Raw genomic sequence first — 21,729 nt, forward strand, 5'->3', positions numbered from 1 at the left:
AACATACACTGTCATCCCTAGATGGAAGCCATGGTAGAGCGCCTACGTCCTTGGCGGTGTCTTCGGCCAGTCGGACTCAAGGTCGGGCTGCCACCTGAGGATGAAGAGCTCCGATGGTGCAACTGTCCCGGCCTCGCCCCCTTTGACCCTTAGAATATGTTTACCATTTTTTTCTCTCTCTCGGCGTCCTTCACACAATTGGTGACTTCGACGGGCAGCCATGGATGGGTGGCTGTCGGTGGCCAGCATTGTAGCCTTCCCAAAGATTTATCCTTAGTAGCTCATTGGGTTTTACAGTCGAGAAAGCTAAGTACTTTGTCCCTGTTTGTAGAAGCCACGCAGCCCGCTATCTGCCAGCACTATAGTAATAAATATAAATATTTTGTGATTGCCGTCAAGCGCTCATGCTCGTGGAAGGCGTCTTACAAAGCTGAGAGGGGAAGCTGCTGAACTAGGAAGCCGTCCGTTTATGTATCCTCAAAAGGGGGTTGGATTCTACGAATTTTTAGCGAAGAATAAATATCAGCCTAATCAGTATGCGAACTGTTACGCCGTAAAATAAATTTAAATTTGGGTGCGATGAAGTACAGTGAAACTTCAATACAACGAAGGTCGATATAGCGAAATTCGCGATGTAACGGACTATTTTAATTTCCAGAGGTTATGTATAGTTGCACTAAAAACAGTGTATTTATTTTTCGCGATTTGCCGAAGTAACTTGGTTACACAGTTTCGACCTAACGACGTTTTCGGCCATTCCAATCACATGTACATGGAGCCTGTATGCCTAGTAAAAGTCTACCGACTATGTCGACCGAGGCAAAAGCTATTTCAAGCGTCTTTCTGCATGAAGTGTTTGAGCGGCAAAACCACTGTCAAAACGCGCGGTAACGTGATTAAGCACGCGGTTTTGATGGGGGGAGGAGGGGGCAGGAACGTGCGCCCGTCTACCTTCTCCTCCGCGCGTGCGTCCGTGCGCGGGCCAGGCGCCGTACCCGTCCTGGCGGTAATGTCTCCGCGGTGTGTCGAAATGAATGGTGCCTTCACGAGCATTTCGTTGTTGCCGCGCGACTAGTGTTGGCGGGTCCCGAAAGGTTATGTTTCCGAGTAACGGTACGAAGCACTCGCTCGCGTTGTGACAGCGAGTGCGGGGTCTTCGAGTGAGATCTGTTCGTGTTTGCCTGTGAGTGCGTGACGGCGATAAAACTGTGAACCTTACTTCGTGTAGTCTCTTTGCTATGGCCATCAATGCACCACCTTGTTTTTGAAACTGACATTCTTCTTGTTTGGCTCAGGACCAACATCTGTATATTTTTAAACTTTGGTTTTGCTCTCAGTGCGATCTGCACCACACGCTTTGGCACTGATAACCACTCTTTCATGGACGAACCTTCTTGCGATTTGTTTGCGCTGGGAATTTCCATAGCTGTCTTTAATGCTAACGAATGCCGCTTTTTGCGCACCAGACGAGGACGTAGAAGAGGCTGAGACACGAGCGCACATCTCTCTCAGCCTGTTCTTTGTCCTGCTCTTATGCGCAAAAAGCTGCATTCATGCCCTACCAAAATGCCCAAACATCCACCTTAGAGAACTTTCATTGGTAATGCTAAATGTTCAAAGCCTTCAATTAATAAAATTCACCATTCAACGATGTTTATCGCTGCAAGTACCACTTCGTCATATCGAGGTTTAACTGAAGTTGTTTCTAGTGAAGGTCTCGCCACAGCGAAGTTTGCAATACACTGAAGTAGAATATTTCGATAATAACTTGGGCAAGGCGTTTCCGCATCTTCAGGCAGGAAATGCGAGCGCAAGATGACAGGAGTGTTTGTCATCTACCTCATCAGCTGTTTGCGCCTCATGGCTGAAGCTGACGTAGTAAGTGTTAAGTAGTAATTGCAAGTGACGCAGTGCACATATTTAAAAGGAATTATAATATAGTAGAATTTTGAAAGAAAGTCACAAGCCTTCATTGTTTGTCTGGACGCAGAATTAGAAAGGCGAAGCCAGGAGGCAGAGTGAAAGTGAGATGAAAGGCAGGTAGGTTAACTAAGGTTGCCCCCGGTTACCCTACACATGGGAAAAGGGAAAGAAAGCTAAGAACAATGAAGAAGGCTTATTGTGTTCGTACCCGAAGATGGCCATTCCTTCACGTATACAGTCGCAAGCGCTCCTCTAGATCGAGAAGTGTATAACGATTTTGATGACCTAGTACATACTAGATGTCTGCGGCCAATGTCCCATGTTGTCAGCCGCCGGGAGGAGTCTGTCTAGAAACCGGCTAAATCTAGTATGCAGAGCTTACCATTGAAACTGGTAGGTTGGACAGTATCACAGAATGTGCTCTACAGTTTTCTCACATACGCATGAGGGTCATGCGGCGATGTTGGCCATTGGAATAAAGAATCCATAAGCTTTTCTGAATGTGACGCCCAACCACAGGCGGTACACTAAGGTTGTTTCATGATAGGAGATCCCAAGTGGCAGGCGAAGTCGCAAGTCATGGCCCTGTGAGGCCGAGCAGCGAATGGTGCGCGTGGATAGATCTTGATACTAGGGCACCATATGTCGTCGCAAGGATTTTGGTGTAGTTTGCAAGGTCAGGATCATCCTGGAAACAGTGTAATCTAAGGCGTGTGCTGGACAGTCTTGATAGCAGTTCACGCTAGGGGTCCTTCTAAGAGGTTCAGTATTCTTTGTAATAGGGTTTTATCCGAGAGGCTGAGAGGCCTATCCTTAAAGTGTGTAATTGGAGAACAAGTGTTCAATTAGGTTCCGCTAAACAGACTATTTTTTCACAATTGGGAAAGACATTCTGTGAAGCAGGCGTAGGCTCAGCATTGAATATGAGTAGGTGCTTAAGTTGGAAGATGAAGCGCAGGCTGGAAGGTCGGAATTTTAATGCAAAGAATACAAAATTTTCCAACAATAGCTCTGAAATCAAAACATTCCTGGTGTTCTTTCGGCAAAAATTAAGAATACACAATAAGTTGGCCAATAGAATACTACTCCAAAACAAGCGCCAGACAGTTCAAAAGGGGAATTTCCAGAGTGCTGATAAAGGGAAAAGATTGGCGCAAATATGCCATCATTCCGGTAAAATAGAAAAATTCAAACCTGAGTCCACAGGAAGGGCGTGAATATTGCGCTAGCCTTGATGCAAGTATTTTGCTGTTAGCTATGTGAAAAGTGCTATGTGTATATTTATATATATTTATATATATAGGTAAATCAGTTCCGTGGAAGCCCGCAAGGTTAAAGAAGGTTCACGAATGAAGCAATCGTCATTCAACCGACTGTGGATGACACAAGGGTGAATGGCACTTGGTTTAGATGAATGGCGGTTTTTAATTTCACGCTTTCAATCTCTTGCATTTATTCGACCTTACTGTTCCATGTGTGGTAGAATTCACCTTTTGCAAGAAAGTTCCGGCGCCTTATTTTTCCCCCGAAATGTCCACCAAGGGCTATCAGGTATATTATTGAATCTATTCAACAGCTTCCGCTTTCACACCGCCAATGTCGTGCACATCCCTCTGCCTGGGGAAGCATACGGTTAGTAAAGGCTACGAAATAGTAACCTTACGGTCGTTCTCGGTGGTCACGTGTGGCATGCAATGGGAGTGTGGGATATTAAATTTTCAGTCATCCAAGGAAGGCGTGTTCGAGCACACTGCCTCGGTAGAGAATGTTGTGCGAGGAAAGGGTATGGGGGAGTACTTAGAGGGAGAAGTGTAGTCTATTGACAAGCAGGTTTTTGGAGGTTGACTATTAGCGTCAACAGCTCAACAGCCATAAAGAGTTGAATCACCTCCCATATATTTTAATTTAAGCACGAACTTAGCATTGTGCAGAAGCTGTGAAATAGTTTTTGCCAAAATTCTGAATACCAGTCTACCAGGTTGCTTCATTATTTGGGGAGTCTTCCTACGCTGTTACGGTTAACTGAAGCCTACCTTTATTATGAACGCTCCTGATGAACTGAAAGCTAGCTTAATTAAGCATATTAAAGCACCTGGCTCTAGAAATGCCTGCCATTACAGCGCAGTGAGGAAACTTCCGTTAATACTTTTAGTTAAAGGTGGAGTAGCTTGCCACGGCGCTTTCTTTTCTCCAATGATATCTAATCGTTATTGCTTTATGTATTGGGCTGCTGTGGAAAGATTGAAGGTGATATTAGCTCGGCTACTCCAATACTGCGCACTCAAGGGCAATCAATGAATTAATACGACATAGTAAATAAAGAAATGAAAAAAGTGAAAACTGATAACCATATGGAAGATAAGCATGCCACAACGGAGAGGTCAGTCGACGTGTTATGCCTGTCCGCACAGCTGCCTTTACGCCTGATATACTTTGCAGCCTTTATCTGCTCATGCAAGAGTCATTCCCGTCCTGTACCATAAGTGGTATGTCCAAACACGCAATGCAGCTGAAGTTCAGCACAAACTACACAACTTAGCTGCATCGCTTCATGCACAGCTGGACGTTACCACTAACCGCAAATGCTGATCTTGCTATGTGCCAACTAAAAAGTCATTTAGAGTAAGTTTCTCCCTTGCTACTGGTGACTCGCTGATTACGGCCGAAGTAATTTTTACAATGTAAACAGGTGCTTGCCTAATATTTTTATTATAGTTCTTATATTCTTCTGTCGATAATTTGGAGTCACAAGAAGGATGTCGTAGAAATGTCCTCGATTTCATGGGCATTGAATCACTCAGAACAAATGCGCAGATTCCGTATATCCTGTGCAAAAAATATCTTTGTTCGACGGCGACATGTCAGAAGTCAACATGTCCATTCGCAGCGGCGGGTTTTTCTTGGACCGGCGTGGTATTTTTTGCCCGGTACCTACGCGGCACGACGCTGTTGTCAGTTCTTGATGATGGTAGTTATGCTTGACACGTTCACGGCGTGTGAGCAACGAATTGTGATTCGTTTTCTATGCCGCTAGGGAAGAAAGTCCACCGAAATTCACAAAGAAATACAGCCCATGTATAGGGAAAGGTGTCTCGCTTTGAGAAGTGCGAGGTGGTGGCGTTGTGAGTTCGCAAAAGGCCGTGAAGACCTCCATGTTAATGAGAATTCGGAGAGGCCACGTGCGACGCTGACTGATGGAATGATTTCCTGAATGTAGGCAATGGTGAAAATACATCGGCGTGTAAACCTCAAGGCGATTTTCCGAGGGCTTCTCATTTCGTACGGGACTGTTTACGGCACCGTTAACGGGTCCTTAGGGTACCGGAAGGATTCAAGTCATTGGGCGCTTAAGCAGTTGGATGACATGATGAAGGTAAAGCGAATGGTTGCTTCACTGAACCATCTGCAACAGTATGCCGAGAAGGGTGGCAGTTTGCGGAACGGAATTGCTTCTGGCTATGAAATGTGGATACTATATTCAACGCCGGAATCGAAGCAGCAGAGCATGGTGTGGAAACATCCGGGTTCGCCTCTGACAAAAAAAAAAGCATTCCTTTCAGCCCCATATTATAGGAAATTGATGTTAGCAGTCTCCCGACATGACCGAGCACTGCTGCTGCTGAATTTCATGTGCCAAAGTACAACCATCAATACGGACCATTATTGTTTCACACTGTCACGTCTGCTTGCTGCCAGCAGGCAAGAACGCCGAGGCATTCTCGATGTGGACAACGCGCTTAACCTCCATGAACCGCCTACAACCTACGGTCGTTTCGCTGGAGGAGTCCTGACAACCCACGATAGAGTCCGGACCTCGCCGCTAGTGATTTCCAGGCTTCGGTGCGCTGTATAAATTTCTGGGAGGACAGCGATTCACGTGCAACGAGGATCCCAAGACAGCAGTCCGGCGATTGTTTCACAGTCAGCCAGAAGAATTCTACCACAGGGGCAGCTTAAACTTAGTGCTGGGATGGGAGAAATGTTAGAAACTCTCAGGGGACTATGCGGAAAAATAGTGTGAAGAACTTAGAATATTACCTATATTTGTATTTACATGCACGTACCTAACTTTGGCCAACAAAAATGGGGGCAAAAACTTTCGTATTCGCCCTCGTATATGCCACCGCATATTGTCAGGATATCGCAAGAAGCCTGTTGCTATAAGCTTCCCTGTGTTTCCCTGTGTATATTCTTCCGCAATGCATTATAAGGCTTGTAGCACCCGTCATTAGTCAACGCCATAGTCTTATTGCACGTACATTTTACGCACTTTACAGCGACTATTTTTAGGCCCCTCTACAGCCACGTTACATCAACTTCACAGAAATCATCATTTCACTGCGAAATCACCAACAATGTCATGGCGATCTTTGGCCATACCTGGCCCTTGCGCCACTAATGAAGACACATTCGTGCATTCCCTGTGTATCAGCTTTATACAATGGCGAAGGATTCGTCAGTGCATTCCCTCGAAGAACAGTGGGATGACACCTCTTTTGGCATATTGTGAACATACAACTAAGTAAGGCCGCAACCCAATTTCATTTGAACCATAATGGTCATGATGTAGCAAAAAAAAGCTCAGATGCAACTTGCCTTAGAAGACGATGACTACTACTGTCGCTATTTACCGCGTCTTCCTTCGTTTGCTTTTGATGATACCGTCGCGACTATGTAAAGTGATGGCACTTCACACAACGTCATGCGTTCTATACCCGGACTGTGCTAAGACTACACTCAAACAATATTCGCAATATTGTACTACCCACGCGTTTGCGAGCTACCACAGAGTCCGCACTGATACACCTGCGCTCTTGCTCGGGAAAATGATCAGTCAGAGAATCCAAAACAAGTATTATGACGGAGCACAGACCTATTGTGTTTTTCATTACTTCATGTAGCTATACGTCGCATGCCATGCTTTGTGATTGACAAAGCGTCGCACTCCTTTCTCCCTCCATAAATCTAGAGTTTTACCACTGAAATCTAGATCGTACGCCTTCCTGTAGTTCACTTGGTTGTGCTATGGGTAGATGCATGTGTTCGGAAAGACACGGCGTAGCACACGCAATTCATTATCACTGAGTAGAAAAATAACGTGTACGTGCAGCCCACGCGCAAAGAATGCAACGTTTGAAAAGCCTCCCGTTTTAATGTGCCTGCCACCCAGCCGAGATATCATTGTCCCTTTGGCAATGACGAGGCTATTACCTGAGGTCATCCAACGCAAAAAAGCTACGATCAGTATGTCGGAAAACAAGCACATCAATTGCCTAGGGCCATCTGTAGCTAACACGTACAATACATACTGCTTCCCTGAGTATGCCCGCCTCCACTAGTCGTCACAAGTATAGGCGTCGGCATCGGCGTCATGGTCCGTATGGATATTTCGCTATGCTAGGCAACATGCTTTATTATTGACATGCCAAAGTGGCTATGACCAAGTTGCATGGTCCTAAATGAATTCTCTCGGGGAAGTTTTGACACTTGCAGTCGGCAAAGCATACTAATAAATAATTTCATTCATAGAATATGTCATTTATGGTAAATGGAGAATTCATTTAGGACCATAGAACTTGCTCGGCCAGACTTTGTCCTTTCGATAATTCAGTATCTTGCCCAGCATACCAAAGCGTCCAATCTGACTACCAATCCGGTGCCGACGCCGATGGTTGTGGCCAGTTTCGATACTGCAGCACGCTAGGCTAGGTGCTTTATTATTGAAACGCCAAATTGGTTCTGACGAAGCTATATGATTTTAAATGAATTCTCCCTGATATCTTTTCATAATCGAAGCTGGCTACTCACACTAATAAAATATTTTATTCAGACCATATGTCAATTATGGTAGGTGTTTTGAGGCGCGAATTGCAATTCAATTTCAGGGATCGCAATTTGAAAGGAATGCAAATGCCCTAGCATCTGTTCCGTTCAAGGGCAGCGCAGAGAAGCTAGCGCGATGGCGTTGCATAACCTACACGATGTGCTTGACATTTCAAGTGTGCTCCAAACATTAGCGCTTCAACTCTTTATGCCGTTTGAAAGTCATTCAGCAAAATTCACTGAATAAGCCTGAAGTCCTTACAAGATTGAATGCAAGAGCAATAATACAGATACTTGAGGTGCATTCGCACCATCGTTTCTGCCACCGGCGTTTTCGCGCTGTGCTTCTGATGGCGCGCACGCAGAGGATTAAAGTGCCTCCTGACAGTCGCAGTGCGCTTCACTGCGAAACCCACGAATCGAAGTGGACACACCGTCAACGGTTCGCTGAATCGCTTCTGTGGGTGAACAAGTGCTGCGTTGTGACTTCTGCCGCCGGGATGAACGCAAACACAATATATGAATGCTGTCGTTCCCGCTGAGTCGTCCAATGTGCTTAGGCTCTGGTTGGAGCAGTATATGTCGAGATAGAGTTTATTGGTTATTCCACTGCGCGATGACCAATGCAGTCAATTTGCCGACGGTTTCGTCTCATGCAGCGTCCAGGATGGATGGAGGGATGCTATGAGCGTCCCCGTTAAAATGGGGCGAAGGTTTGCGCCACCAAGCTTCTTTTTTTTATCTCGCTAATGTCATCTGCTTTAATGATGCCAAACCTCCAATCTCCTTTTACTAATTTCTACTGCGGGAACCTTTACTTTCCCCCGTTCTCCCCGAACCAAGAACTGAAACCAAGGCTATCTGGCTTTATCACTACGCGTTCTAAGGCATCCCGATAGCTTCGAAAAGTAAAGAGCGACATTCTGATTTTTGATAGGTTGTTTCTATCCTGATTTGTTTATTACGATCTTTGTAGTTACTAAGATATAGAAGGCATACTTAGGCATACAATCTTAGACTATCTAGGCGCACAAGGTAAGATAGTGAAAGATAACACGGATATTTTGAGTACTCCACTCTGCCATCTAACTATTCGTTAAGCGCCAATTCCCATGCAGATATATTAAGAGTAGCCTAACTCGTGCCATTATAAAAAATGGCAGCCACAACGTTCCCAGTAGCTACAGGCTGATAGCCATTTTGATCAAGATAAAAATTTTCAGAAAAATTCATTGCACAACAACTGAAGGACTTAGCAAAAAGAATGTCATTTATCTTGAGCAGCATGGTCCTGTCCCAGGAGGGTCGACATCTACTGCTGTCCTGACTTTATGCCAGAAGATTAAATCTGCTCTTAACCATCACATGCGTGTTATCGGAATTTTCATCGACATAAAGAAGCATTTGATACCCTCTGTCACTCGGCACTTTTAGAAAAGCTCAAGCGCCACGGTGTAATTGGTGGCCCTCACGACTTCTTTCCTAGTTATCTTAAATTTCAGAAGCACAAATTACAAATTCATGGGTTTCTGTCCGGATCAAGAAATGTCACAAGCGGCGAGCAGCGAGTGTCCGTTCTGGGTCTCATTTCGTTCCGTTTATATGTTAGCAATTTCCCGCGAGTATTCTAGTCATCAAATGCTTTATTGAATGCAGATCATACTGCGGTATTATATACAGCAAGTACAATCAAATCTCTGCAGCACACTGTGTTTAACGAACTGCTAGCGGTTTCAGAGTGCTTTCGTGAAAATCAACTGTTACTAAATACTGAGAAGACAAATGAAAGTTCTTATTTACGCTTCAATTTTATCAGCAAATATCGAACGATTGAACGCATTCACAACATTAAATATCTAGGAATTCTATTTAACATCAACCGTCATAGGAAAGACCAAATCCACGCCGTTTGTGGCAAGTTGCTCTAGCTGCTGCACTCTCATACGCGCACGAGAATGCTTTGGTATAACTTGGCTACGATGTTTGTACTCTAGCGTATTCCACTGCCACCCTAGGTATTGCCCGGAAATATTGGGCCAAACAACCCTTTAACAAATTTGTTATGTCCCAAAAGTGTGTACTTTGCAATTGTATACGTTCATTATGTTAAATAAACTTTCAAACTTTCAAACATATGCAACTCACCTAACACCGTTACCCCGTTTACAAAAGCGGCCTCTGCGTATCATCACTTTTTTTCTGGAGCTCAATCCCTGTAGTGCTCTCTTTGAGAGACTGTGGGTGCTGTCGTTTATTACTATGCGGAACTGCAAGATCTCCTGCCCAGTAATCAAGATAATAAACACAAACACACCTTTGCGTAGTAATGTGCTTATTTTCCCATCGCGAAACATTCGACACGCGAGCAGCGGCAATCTTAATCTCCCTCTATGCTTCAACGTGCACAGTGAGAGCCCAGCCGAATGTTCTGGTGCTAAGATGTTGAATTAATTGCCTCTTGAAATGAATCTTGCAACAAATTTCGAGATATTATGCAAGTGCTACCACCTTTCAAATCAATTATTTTCTAGACCTTTTGCTGATGTACTGTTGATGTTGCATACTACCTCTAGTTCGTTTATTCTTTTTTCTTTCTCGTGTGTGTGTGTGTGCTTTGCCATTAATGTATAATATTATGTGGTTGTTCGTTGTGCAAAAAAACATAGCTGATTTCTACTTAGTGTTATGTACAATCATTAGGTGTATTTACCACCAGTAACAGTTGGTACAAGATTGTATCGACCTTCGGTCTCTTCGTCGTCCTCGCTCCATGGAAATGCAGTTTGCCGCACTGTGGGGTACATTGCCCTTTGCTACCTTCTACGTATCTCGAGCAAGGGGGTATTTCCACCCTGCTCGCCTGGCGGGGCCACCACCACAGACACTCGGCAAACCTGCTTTTCCTTATCATGTAATAAAGTTTGCATTTTTTATTTACTTATTCATTGATAGAACATTTACCTTGCAGTGTAGCCAACGCGGAGACATCGCAGCCTAGTTGATTCCATTTAACATTCTTTCTTGCCACATTGCTTAATATAAACGGTCGCATACTTGCTGGTAAGCTTCCAAGTTCTTTTCTTCCCCTGCGAGTCATAGTACTCCTGTACAAATACTTGAACAGTCTCGCAAGCCACTTTCTTCATTTCACATTCCCCAGTCGCTCTTCGGAATCAATTTTAATCTGCATTTCCCTCGCTTCGAAATTTGTTCAGTCCATGCCACCCTGTACAGCTTCATTTGTAGTCTTCTCGTGAGCGCCTTACATGCCTATTTGCCCCCCGCTATTCCGGAAACCAATAAATTACCAATCAGACTACCTTGCTTTAGAACTACAAGTCCTAAAGCATCCTGATAGCTTCGAAAAGTAAAGAACCTCCATTGATTTTTTATAAGTGCTCTTTAGTTAGTTATTTTTCTATTTGCTTTATTTTTACTATTTCAGGTAGTTACTTTTACCTTTTAAGGAAGTTACTCGTAGCAGGTTTACTTTATTTACAGAAGCCCAAGAGATCGTATCAGCCTGCCTGACTGCTTTTCACGTTCTTTGTTCTCATATTCATAATTATATTCAGATCGCATACTTGCTGGTAAGCTTGCTAGTTCTTTTCCTCCATTACGAGTCAATATTTTTCCTGTACAATACTGGAACACTCTCGCAGCCCTCTTACTTTTTTAACATTTCCAGCCGGTCTTTGGAATCGTCTCATCGAAATATATCCAACCCATGTCACCCTGTGAAGCTTCATTCGTAGACTTCCCGTGATCAACCAATGCGAGGCATCCCACTGACCTTTGGGAGCCTTCGAGTCCTGATTGTGCCCTGACTTCAAGCAAACAACCGAATTTCCTATTGTAAGCCATGCAACAATTAGACCTCTCCACATACTTCGGCGCACCTCATGCCAATTGTATCCACACACCGATCCGTATTTCGTTCCGGCAGCATTTCCTTACCCCTTTGCTATTACTATTTTTCCTGTGTTTGCATATATATGTCGCCTTCGCTTCTCCATACACCGAGGTGTCTGTATTTTTTTATCCCATGCATTTTATGAGTATGTATTGGTACTGTTTCTTCGTCGTTTTCCTTGAATGCCATACAGAATATTATTGAATACTACTAGCTGCGACATCTGCAGCGCCCGTGGTCGCGCTCACGAGGCCAGCGTTCTGAGATGCCTGGTCACCAGGCCGCTGTTCGTCCTGCGCAGCAGACGTTTGCCTCGAGTGCTGCGTCACGTCAACATGCAGGCGCTGGACATTGCTAGAATCGCGGTTAGAACACCGTCTGAGGAGAAACGTTCAATAAAGCTTCGGCTAGGGCTAGTTGGTTTGACATCATTCAGCTTGCTGCGCTACACTGTTTATACGAAGCACAAAAAGAAACAGACACACATGTCCACAATGTGTGTCTGTCTCTCTTTGTCCTTCGTATAAGCAGTATAGCACAGCGAGCAGAACTATACCGTCTGGGAGTTCAAGCGCAGCGCTAGACTTTGTTGTTGGTGTCACTGCTTCACCTTCCAGGGTAAACTAGCAGGCTTGCACATGACGTCACCGACGCACCTCTCGCAGTGATGGTTCACGAATATGGCGTTAGGATGACGTCAGTGTATCGTATTCACTGGCGCAGCCAACGTGCTTACATAGAGGGTGCAAAGCTTTAGAGGGGTCCTTGCCTTAGAGGCTGCGTTGGAGTGTTGGAGCCGCGCGAGACGTCAAGGTGCGCAGCTGCTCACCATGCTAGTATGCCAGCATGGCTCTATGATTACGTCAGTGCAAAACATTTATTTGTTCTTAATTTCTTTGTTAAAACGAAGGTTTAGTTGCCCGCCTTCGCAGGTTTTGGCGTGAGTGGGTTTGCCGCCGAGTCCAGCATATCCAATCCCGAAGGCATTGCAATATTTAATTGGGGCAATATTGGAGGCAGTAATCAAATGAGGCAGTTTAGCGGCCCCGTGCTAACAGTATACGATATATGTCCTTGCAAGGACTTTGTGTATTTGTACCGCAAGCTGCTGCACACATTCTACTCAGCGAAACAAGCAGTAAACGTGAAGCTAACTGCAATTTTCCTTCTTTTTTGGATGCAAAGTTTTCCCGTCGGTCCAATCTCATGCATCAAGAAAGTGAGACACCGCAAACTCCGCTTCAGGAGTTCCTCAGAGTGCCAGTGTCGTGACACACCTAGTATATTCAGAATACCGTGCGGGATGCTTGAGCGTGACGTTAAACATCGTTATCGCTCTGAATGCTTCGTCTTCGGGCGAAACTCATTCTTTATATGCAAGCCGACGACTTTGACTACCTTACCCTATTCGCGTCTGCGTGGCCTTGATACGACGACCTCGTCAAAAGGCTTGTGGAAATCTATCCTCTGCACAAAATTCAACCGCGCGCTCGACGGCGCCATGCCTGCAGTTGAAAACTGGAGCGCAATGAATGCGACAGCAAAGCGAAACAGCACCGCCAACCCCGTACTGTGTGGCTCGCTCGTGGATTGAAAGACTGCGGAGACGCTCAGTGCTTATAGCTGCAGAAGAGACGAAGCCAACGAGATGCGCCATCTGTTCAATCGGTTTAGATACCTGGCATTGAATAGTGTATAGTAATAGAACATGGTGGTAATAGTAGCGTAACTGTCAACTCTCAACACCTACACATAGAAATTGAAAGTCATGATGTAGTTGGATTGACGTAATCCAAGAATGTTTAAACAAATTATGCTGGAGTGGGGATGGTGCCCTGAACTTGAAGCCGGCAGCCGCCATCTTACTAAGGGAATAGATTACCGTTGGGACGTGGTAGAGTAGATGTGGCGTTTTCTTTTCGCTTTCGGCGGTTTTGAAAGGGCCAGTTTTGCAATGAAGATGATTCTTGATGTGTCTGTCTGTGTCGCTCGTTTTAGGATCAATATTGGACATCTTGACAACTTGTTCGGGCGATCTTGATATAACGACTAAGCGAATGACAATATTCTGGTCCGAAACAACACGCTATTATTTTTCAATCACTCCAAAATTAATTATCACACAGCAAGAGCAGCTGCACTCTCACTATTCTCAGCTTAGTTCAGCACACTTTTAAAGATGAAGTAAGGGAAAGCGCTTGCTTCACCTCTGCTGGTAAGAATCTGCGGGAGTTGCCACTCCAGCATTTTTCGTGAAACCTCTTTGTCGTAATCCATACCGCCATTGGGGCCTTCCATGTACTTAGGACCGTAACGCAAATGCTCATGCCGTTCTCAATATGGCTCTAGACACTTGCGCCAGTTTCCTTTAAATACTTCTCAAGCACGGATAACACGTTAAAACTACAGCAATCAATAAGTTTTGTTAGGCATGTGGTGCGCAGCTTTTAGTATTCCATCTACAGTAGCCGGAACCGACACAGCAATATCTGCGAAGATCCGCGTTCAGTGCGAAATCCTATTTTCAGTGAAGTTTAGCGAAATATCACTACTTATGGAAAGCAATACTTGACAAATATTCTTGCAAGTCATATGAAGGAGCCGATCTTTATATTTGTCAGCTCCTAATTCTATGATCTTAAACGAATTATCATGAAGGTATTTCTTTTTTTTTTGATCGGTGCACGGTGATGACATACGAAGTAAAACCTCCTTTTTTTATTCAAGAAATGTTTACTCCTCCTCCTTCCTATATACATGGCGCATTACAATTTAACGATATAACACTGCAACCATAAAATTAGTTTCTTATGTATATGTAAAAATAAGTCGATACTGGAACACACAGTAAAGCACATTGCCCTTCTTTTTCATCACAATGTCCAAAAGTTAGCAATAAGGATACGCATTTAATGAGCGTCCAGCGCAGTTATTGAGGGCAAAGATGGCAGTACCTCACAAAAAAAAAGAATACCATTTGCTGGCAAATATTGCCCGGCTAATGTGACAGAGGCACCAATCACGATATAGATTGGCGCAAGCGTACGTACGCCATAAGTCCAATGCACAGTCGTAGAATCGTGATGAAAGCAACAGCGCTAACGGTCAGTCCAGACACCACGCGGGTTATTGAAAAGATTGACATTCAGTTAAGTATCCCCACGTCATTTGAATGCGGAGGCCTTGTGAATTCTCTAAATTATTAGCTACGTCGTGGTACCTAAAGTCATAGGTTGGCGAGTGTACTTAACAACTCAACTTTTATGCACCTTGCTCTAATTTGTACCAACCTTAATCCACTTTAATTCACGTTCATTCATTTTAGTCCACCTTAATTCAGTTTACTACACGTTAGGTACCCTTACCCGAACTATTGTAACTTTAATTTTTTACTGCTACTGACGTCATACAATACGCTGGTGACCTCACTGGTGATGATGATGTTTGTTGTTTGTCGTTGCCGACAACGCCGGCTTTTATCCCTCATGGGACATGTAATGTTTTCGCATTATTAATAGAATGGGAGGAAGGGTCGACGGAGCACTCAGCAAGCGCGACCGCGGAGGCAACCAAACTTGGTACTAAAATCGGCGTCGACGTCCCTAGCTTCACTCCAAGCCGCAGACGCCGTATGGTTTGGGCCGTAGCTCACAAGGGTGAAAGCAAAAGCTTACACTGCATACGCTACTCGCTATTCCATTCGCCAGCGAAGCTCCCCCACCGACCTCATTTCCCTTAAGTCCTTTTCCATCATGCAGCGGAGATTACCGAAAGGCAAGCGCCTCTCGAGGTGACCGTAGTTACCAGCATATACCCATCATCTATCCCCATTCTAGCACGAAACGCGACTCGTGAAGAGTTAATATTCTGCCAATGGGGTGCGTCCACTGAAGAAGTTGTTGGAAGAGGTAGCACTCGTTGTCGCCTATATGTTTGAACCGTCGTATGCCGAAGCGGTCCCCGCAATATTTTTTTTGCGCTGAGGTTTAGTTCATTAAAGATTGGTTGGTCCGGGAAATTGATTCGGCGCCGGGCTCAGTTTCCCGCAAAATTCCAGTTTGGCGACGGTTTTCGCTTTGGGTTCGGTTCGACAGCTTGCCATTCACCTGGGAGTGCATCCATCTTACTCATGCGAATGCTGCCTCCATCTTGTTGCTTTCAGTGTCCTTGAATTTTTTGATGCTCTCTGTATTTTCTTCCATTTTACAGCGTTATGTTTCGATGGCTGCTTATGTTAATCTTGCTGATCCATTTTGATGTTTTAGCCAATGGCACTTGATCTCAGCAATTGAAAACCTTTATGGTGAGCTCGCTTGTTTTTGTTGTGACGTCATTTCTTGCTTCGGAGAGCTTCCGATTTATATTATTTCTGCCTTACCTCCGACATCAATAGCAGCCTCAAGACTTTTGCTTGTTGCGGGGACATTGCGCCTTAATATTAAGACTTTGCGTCCTGAGGGGATCCTGAGGCTGTGCGTGTAAGCTGTATATTTCTTCACGAGTACAAGAATTAGCTTCACCAATATTCTGTTGCCACTGAAGTTTTAAACTTCCTTCATAATCAAGATCTTTCTGAATTCAAGTCGACTGGAACACATAAACTTTACTCGTGGAAGCACATTTTTTTTAAATTTTGTTCTTTATTATGTAGAAACAAGACTTGGACCTTTAAAGAAATGAGCCGACAGATGCTGTTTCTGCTTAAGGCCTGTCTTGTTGTGGCCTTAATGTATATTTTTCTCTTGTACCTTTTCACAAAATCAAGATGCATTTCTGGAAGCTTCAAAATATGTTCTTTTTTACGTGCTGATTTCCGCACATGTTTAGAGGGCAGCGCAAATGCAAGGATTACGTTTTGTATTATAGCGCCTGATTTTGGGCATAGAGGGTAAAATAAATCATTAAGGTCTTCATTATGAGCAACATATGTGTATGCATAAATTCTGCCAACATATCACGCTGTTCCTCTGTAGTAGATGTCACATTTCAAGAGAGAGAAAGAGAAAAAAATACTTTATTGACCCATAATGAAATGGAGCGCGTTCAGCGCATGATGGGGTGGCTACCTCTTCAAGGGTTCCATATGCTTCCAGAGCCGCCTGGCCCCTGTGAATCAGTCGGAGCTGGTCTTGCAGGGCGGGGTGGATAGCACAATCTCCCATCGCTCGTAAAGGGTGGGGATAGTAGGGGGCTTAGTTATGGGTATAAGGGGGGTGGTCTTTGGAAAAATTGCACTCTCCTATGACGGGCGCAAGGGTGCCTAGTGCGTTGCAGTGAAGAGATCTGTTCTTGTATGTTTCTGGGTATATTTTGTTCTGGAGGTAGGGGTGGGGAAAGAATCCTCCCTGTATTTGCCTTTATATTCTTTGTTCGGCTCTCGTAAAAGAGTGGTCGGACTGCGGGAATGTCTTCCTACCGTCTCTCTAATACCTGACTATGTCTATCTAACTGGTGATGGGTTGCCATCCCCTTCCCTCCTCCTCAGCGGCCTGGCAGTTGAGCGCTCGGCCCGGTTGATGACCATATTCGTTGCCCTCAACTGGGGAGTGGGCCGGGACCTCAAATACTTCGATTGTTTGTTTAGGTTGCGCAGCTTTTCTCAGGATGTTTAGTGCCACAAGGAACACCCAGCCAGATCTGTAGTTCATGTATGCAGCTGGTGAGTCCGTGACGATCTTGGTGACGTTAGGTTGTAGGAGTGCGAGGGCTAACGACGTTTCTGCTGCTTCCGAATAAGGAATACAGGACACAGATTGATGCGCAGGTAACCAGCTTGTCTAGCCTGGTGACCACGACTGTTCCCTTCGTGTACCGTTTGGTTAGAGGGGCGTCTGTATATATGACAGTGTCGTCTTCCTCCATGGTCCTCGATATGGCTCTTGGCCGGGCGTCGCGTCGTCCGACGTGCCTTGTGAGTTGATGTTGCGCGGTAGTGGTTTGCATTCCAGCTTCTTAGCGCACTTTTCGGGTAATCGGCCATGGCGGGTGTAGTGTGATTCTCTCCGGAAGACGCTTCTGCCCGCCTTGGTCTGGCTAAGGCGTACCCTTCGATTGGATAAGTGCGCTTCTACGCGCTCGGCTACTGTGTTGTGAACTGTCATTTCAAGTAATTTTGACGTGTATGAATTCATGGGAATACCCATGGCCTTCTTTATGGCATTCCTGATTATTGCGTCAAGTTCTAAGACGTCCTTCTTGAGGAATTGCAGGTATGGCGCTGCGTAGACGATTGGTGAGATAACAAAGGCCGGAACGAGGCGCAAGGTGTCCAATTCCTTCAGACCTTCCCGCCTGTTGGCCGCTCATCTGATCGTGTTCAAGATCGTGATCTGGTCTGACGTGAGCTTGATTTTTCTGATAATGGCCGTTGCTTTGCCGTCTGCCTGGATCAGGAGGCCTAGGATCCTGACTTGAGGTACCAGGATGATTCGGATCCCTTCCAAAGTGATTCCTGAGTTTTCTGCTTCTTTCCCTGATGCACGTGGTCTGACAATGGTCAGCTCTGACTTTTGAGGCGAAGAGCAAAGGCGACAGGTCTTCGGATAGCTGTTGACCATGTGAGCTGCCTTTTGGAGCGTGTTTTCCTTTCAGCCATCCGACCCTGCCCTCGCAGTCCAGAGGGTGATGTCGTCGGCATCCGATGCATAGCCGGATGCTGACGACAGGCCCAGGCCGTCTATTGATTGAAGAAGCTTGGGCAACGGCAGGAGAGCCATGTTGAACAGGAGGGGGAAAGTACCGAAACTTGCGGCGTTCCTCTATCCCCCAGGGAGATCGGTTGGGATGTCTCCTCCCCTATCCTTATCATGGCCGTTCGGTTGCGAAGAAAGTCTCGGATGTAGTTGTACGTTTGTAAGTTGCGGGGGACACTTTCATGCGTGACGTTATCAAAGACACCTGTGATGTCGAGCGCTAGCAGTGGTCGTGGCGCCTGCTTCATTGCCCGCTTGATTACCAGCTCGTTGATTTGTACGAGAACATCCTGGGTGCCCAGGTGTTGCCTAAAGCCATACATTGTCTCCGGCATCTAATCGGGGGCATCCAGACGTCACTGAAACCTCTCGAGTACCATACGTTCCATGACCTCCCCGCCCCTCCGCAGGACGTGAGGGATATCGGTTGCATGTTGTCGATGTGTGGTGTCTTCCCAGGCTTGGGTACGAAGCGGACTTAGGCCTCTTTCCATTCCTGTGGGAGTTTGCCAGACACCCAGACCCGGTTGATATACTTGAACCGCTCTCTGCGGGCCCCGTGGTCGAGGTTGTCAAGTTAATTGCAGGTAATGGTATCGGGTTGCAAAATGCTCCGTTCTGCAGCTTCCCTCGTGTTCCGTTCATTTGTTTCACCTTTCTTCGGCCATTGTTTGACTTCTACTATATCGACAATATACTACTAGGGCGCCCATGCCTAACTGCCTTTCCCTTCTTTATTTCCACCTTCGCAGTCGCGCGGTACACAATTGCAGTGTAGAGATAATTTTCACCTTTCTCGGCACTCTCATTTAATTGTTTTCCTTCTTCTGTGTCATGATGGGACGAAAGTTACATTCGCTTCCGCTACTTTTCAATTATTTCACCTATTTATACACACTGTAGAAAGCAGCAGTCACTTTAGAGGTCATATTTTTACAATTTCTTTCAAACCATCGGCATCATTCCGACAAAAGTTTGTACCGCCGTGAATAAGCAGAGGAGGAGAGAGTAGCGAATACGACGTGAAAAAACAACATCAAATTTCTGGTATTACGCACGCGATTCTATTGGCTACCGAGTGCAATACGTCGTAGCGTGCGCAGTGGCGTAGCTAGGTCGTCTGGTACCCGGGTCCCATCGTCTTCCGGCACGTCCCCCCCCCCCCCCCCCCGGTGTAATAAGCAAGGCGAGGATACCGAACATTTCCGGGGACGGGGGGGTGATGTTTCACCGCGGTGTTTCAGCACCAGCACAGCCGCCATGAATACCGCGCATGCCTCCTGCCCCTCGCCCTCCCCCCCCCCTCGTTTTTGATCCCAGAGATCGAGAATGTAGCAGGCATAAACGGTGTTTTATTTTCTGCCCCAAATAACACAGGGTGCTGCACTTATAATACACGCATCTGGACATCTGCTGTCAGACTGAAAGGCTTGCGAGACAATACAGATGCGGCATCGTGCAAAATATGGCTCAGAAGTAACAAAGACATATTAATAAAGTTCTAGTTAGGGATTTTAAAAGCAACATACTATTTGACAAATTTAAGGCCGACAGCCAGATGTTGTCCAAAAACAACTTCGCAGAAATTGTCGGACGCACTACGGCGCGTAGTAATTTGGCTGTGCCCTGGCCTGAAACCAAAACAATATTAAACAGCGAGTGAGTGACGCTGATCTCCCCGCCCTTTTAGAAAACGCCATCTGCTTTCTGCTGCGCAGCCACCAATTCTTTGGCAACTGCGAGTTCTCTTCATTGTGATCCATAAAGCAGTTCCTTATTAGCTGCTGTTGGAAAACGTGATTAACCGAGCTGCGGTACCGGCACAAGGTTGGGAACGGAATAGAGCACGCTTTGCGTCGATTCCCGGCCTCGCCAAGCAAAAAAGGTGAAGGCCACGATGAAGCCCGTGCAGCTAAAGCTTGAACTACTGTTGGTCTGCACTTGCAATGGAAAAAAGATAGAGAGGTCCACGTCGCTGGTGCACCATTTTATATTTCCTTTGGTACTGCCCCACACTGCACCGCCAACAGCACCATATTACTGCAGGCTCTAACACCCAAGACGATCTTGTTTAGAGGATGAGTTTTTCTTGAGTTAATAATGTCACTTTGGGTCCTCAATCCCCAAATTTCTACTAAAATTGCTAATTAAGACGTTATTTAAGATGACCTAATGAATTATCTGCCATATTATGTACGATACCGAGTTCCTAGTGGTCAGAAACACACATAACCTTATAGAATATCGGAAAATATTCTCACAAAATTCATTTTTTTGTAAAATGCAGCTAAAACACCACACTGTATTTATGATATGAAGTCAAACAATAGCAACAAAATTATAAAGAGACAGTTAGCTAGGACAAGGAGACAGCGTTTCTATTCAAAACCGCAGAACTTATAGAAAATCAATACAAACGATACAAAACTCATAAATAGAACACCGTATACCGGGTGTTTCAGCTAACTTTAGCCAGAGTTTAAAAATATGCGAATGCCACGTAGCTGGACAGTTCCAAAGTAATATTGTAAGTGCAATATGCGAATGCCACATAGATGGACAGAAGTAAGGTAATGTTGTAACGGCTGTAACATTAAGGTAATCTAAGGTTACCCAAAGTGCATCGAGCGGTTAGTCACGCGGCAATTCGGCGTCCGTTCGCGGGCTTATTTCATGCTCGGAAAAACTCTTTAATGTAGGACGTATTGAGCAACAGAAAGCTATACCGGGAGTTTTTCATGTTGCTCTACAATTTTCTCGTTGCCACTTTTCATCTAATTATAATATTTGAAGTTGATTAATTATTCAAGACTAATGAGCTATCTAATTAGGCGGAATGAAAAAAAAAAGGAATTTGAGTATCTCGAAGCAACGGCAAACAACATAACCTTCATTCTATCCAGCTACGTCGCATTCGCATAATTTTAAACTCTGGTTAAAGTTAGCTGGGACACTTTGTATATACTGACGACACACAAACCATGTTCGGAGATGGGCGCACTGCACGAGCACATTAAACGTGCTATTAAGGCGAGTAGTTTAGCGACCACTAAGCGAATAAAATTTTTTAACTCGCACATTCGTCCAATTATCGCATAGGATGTTGATAAAGCTACAGCCGACAAATCAGCGTCACAACACATCTGGTACGTCGAGTAGACGAGCTCGGGCTGCTCGTTACTGGTTACTGCGGGTCACCATTTACGCCACCAAGCCGGCGGAAAGAGGGGTGTCTTCAGGTATATGTAGAACCTCCCCCCCCCCCCCCCACCTAACATCTGGCACCCGGGGCCCATGCCCCCCCCCCCCCCAATTACTACCCGACTGAGTGTACGTCTCACAGAATCATGGCCTATCCTAATTTTGTCAGTGTAATGC

At 45.3% G+C, this 21,729-nt stretch overlaps 2 protein-coding genes across 2 annotated transcripts in view; one reads left to right on the forward strand and one right to left on the reverse strand.

Annotated features, from left to right (window-relative positions):
* LOC139049265 (uncharacterized) overlaps positions 1-21,729 on the forward strand; it is a 258,184-nt gene that overhangs the window by 47,464 nt on the left and 188,991 nt on the right. The window lies entirely within an intron of this gene.
* The window catches only part of LOC139048437 (cytochrome P450 3A4-like), a 69,547-nt gene that overhangs the window by 14,920 nt on the left and 32,898 nt on the right, over positions 1-21,729 (reverse strand). The window lies entirely within an intron of this gene.

The sequence above is a fragment of the Dermacentor albipictus genome, chromosome 8, assembly GCF_038994185.2.
Source record: "Dermacentor albipictus isolate Rhodes 1998 colony chromosome 8, USDA_Dalb.pri_finalv2, whole genome shotgun sequence".
NCBI lineage: Eukaryota > Metazoa > Arthropoda > Arachnida > Ixodida > Ixodidae > Dermacentor > Dermacentor albipictus.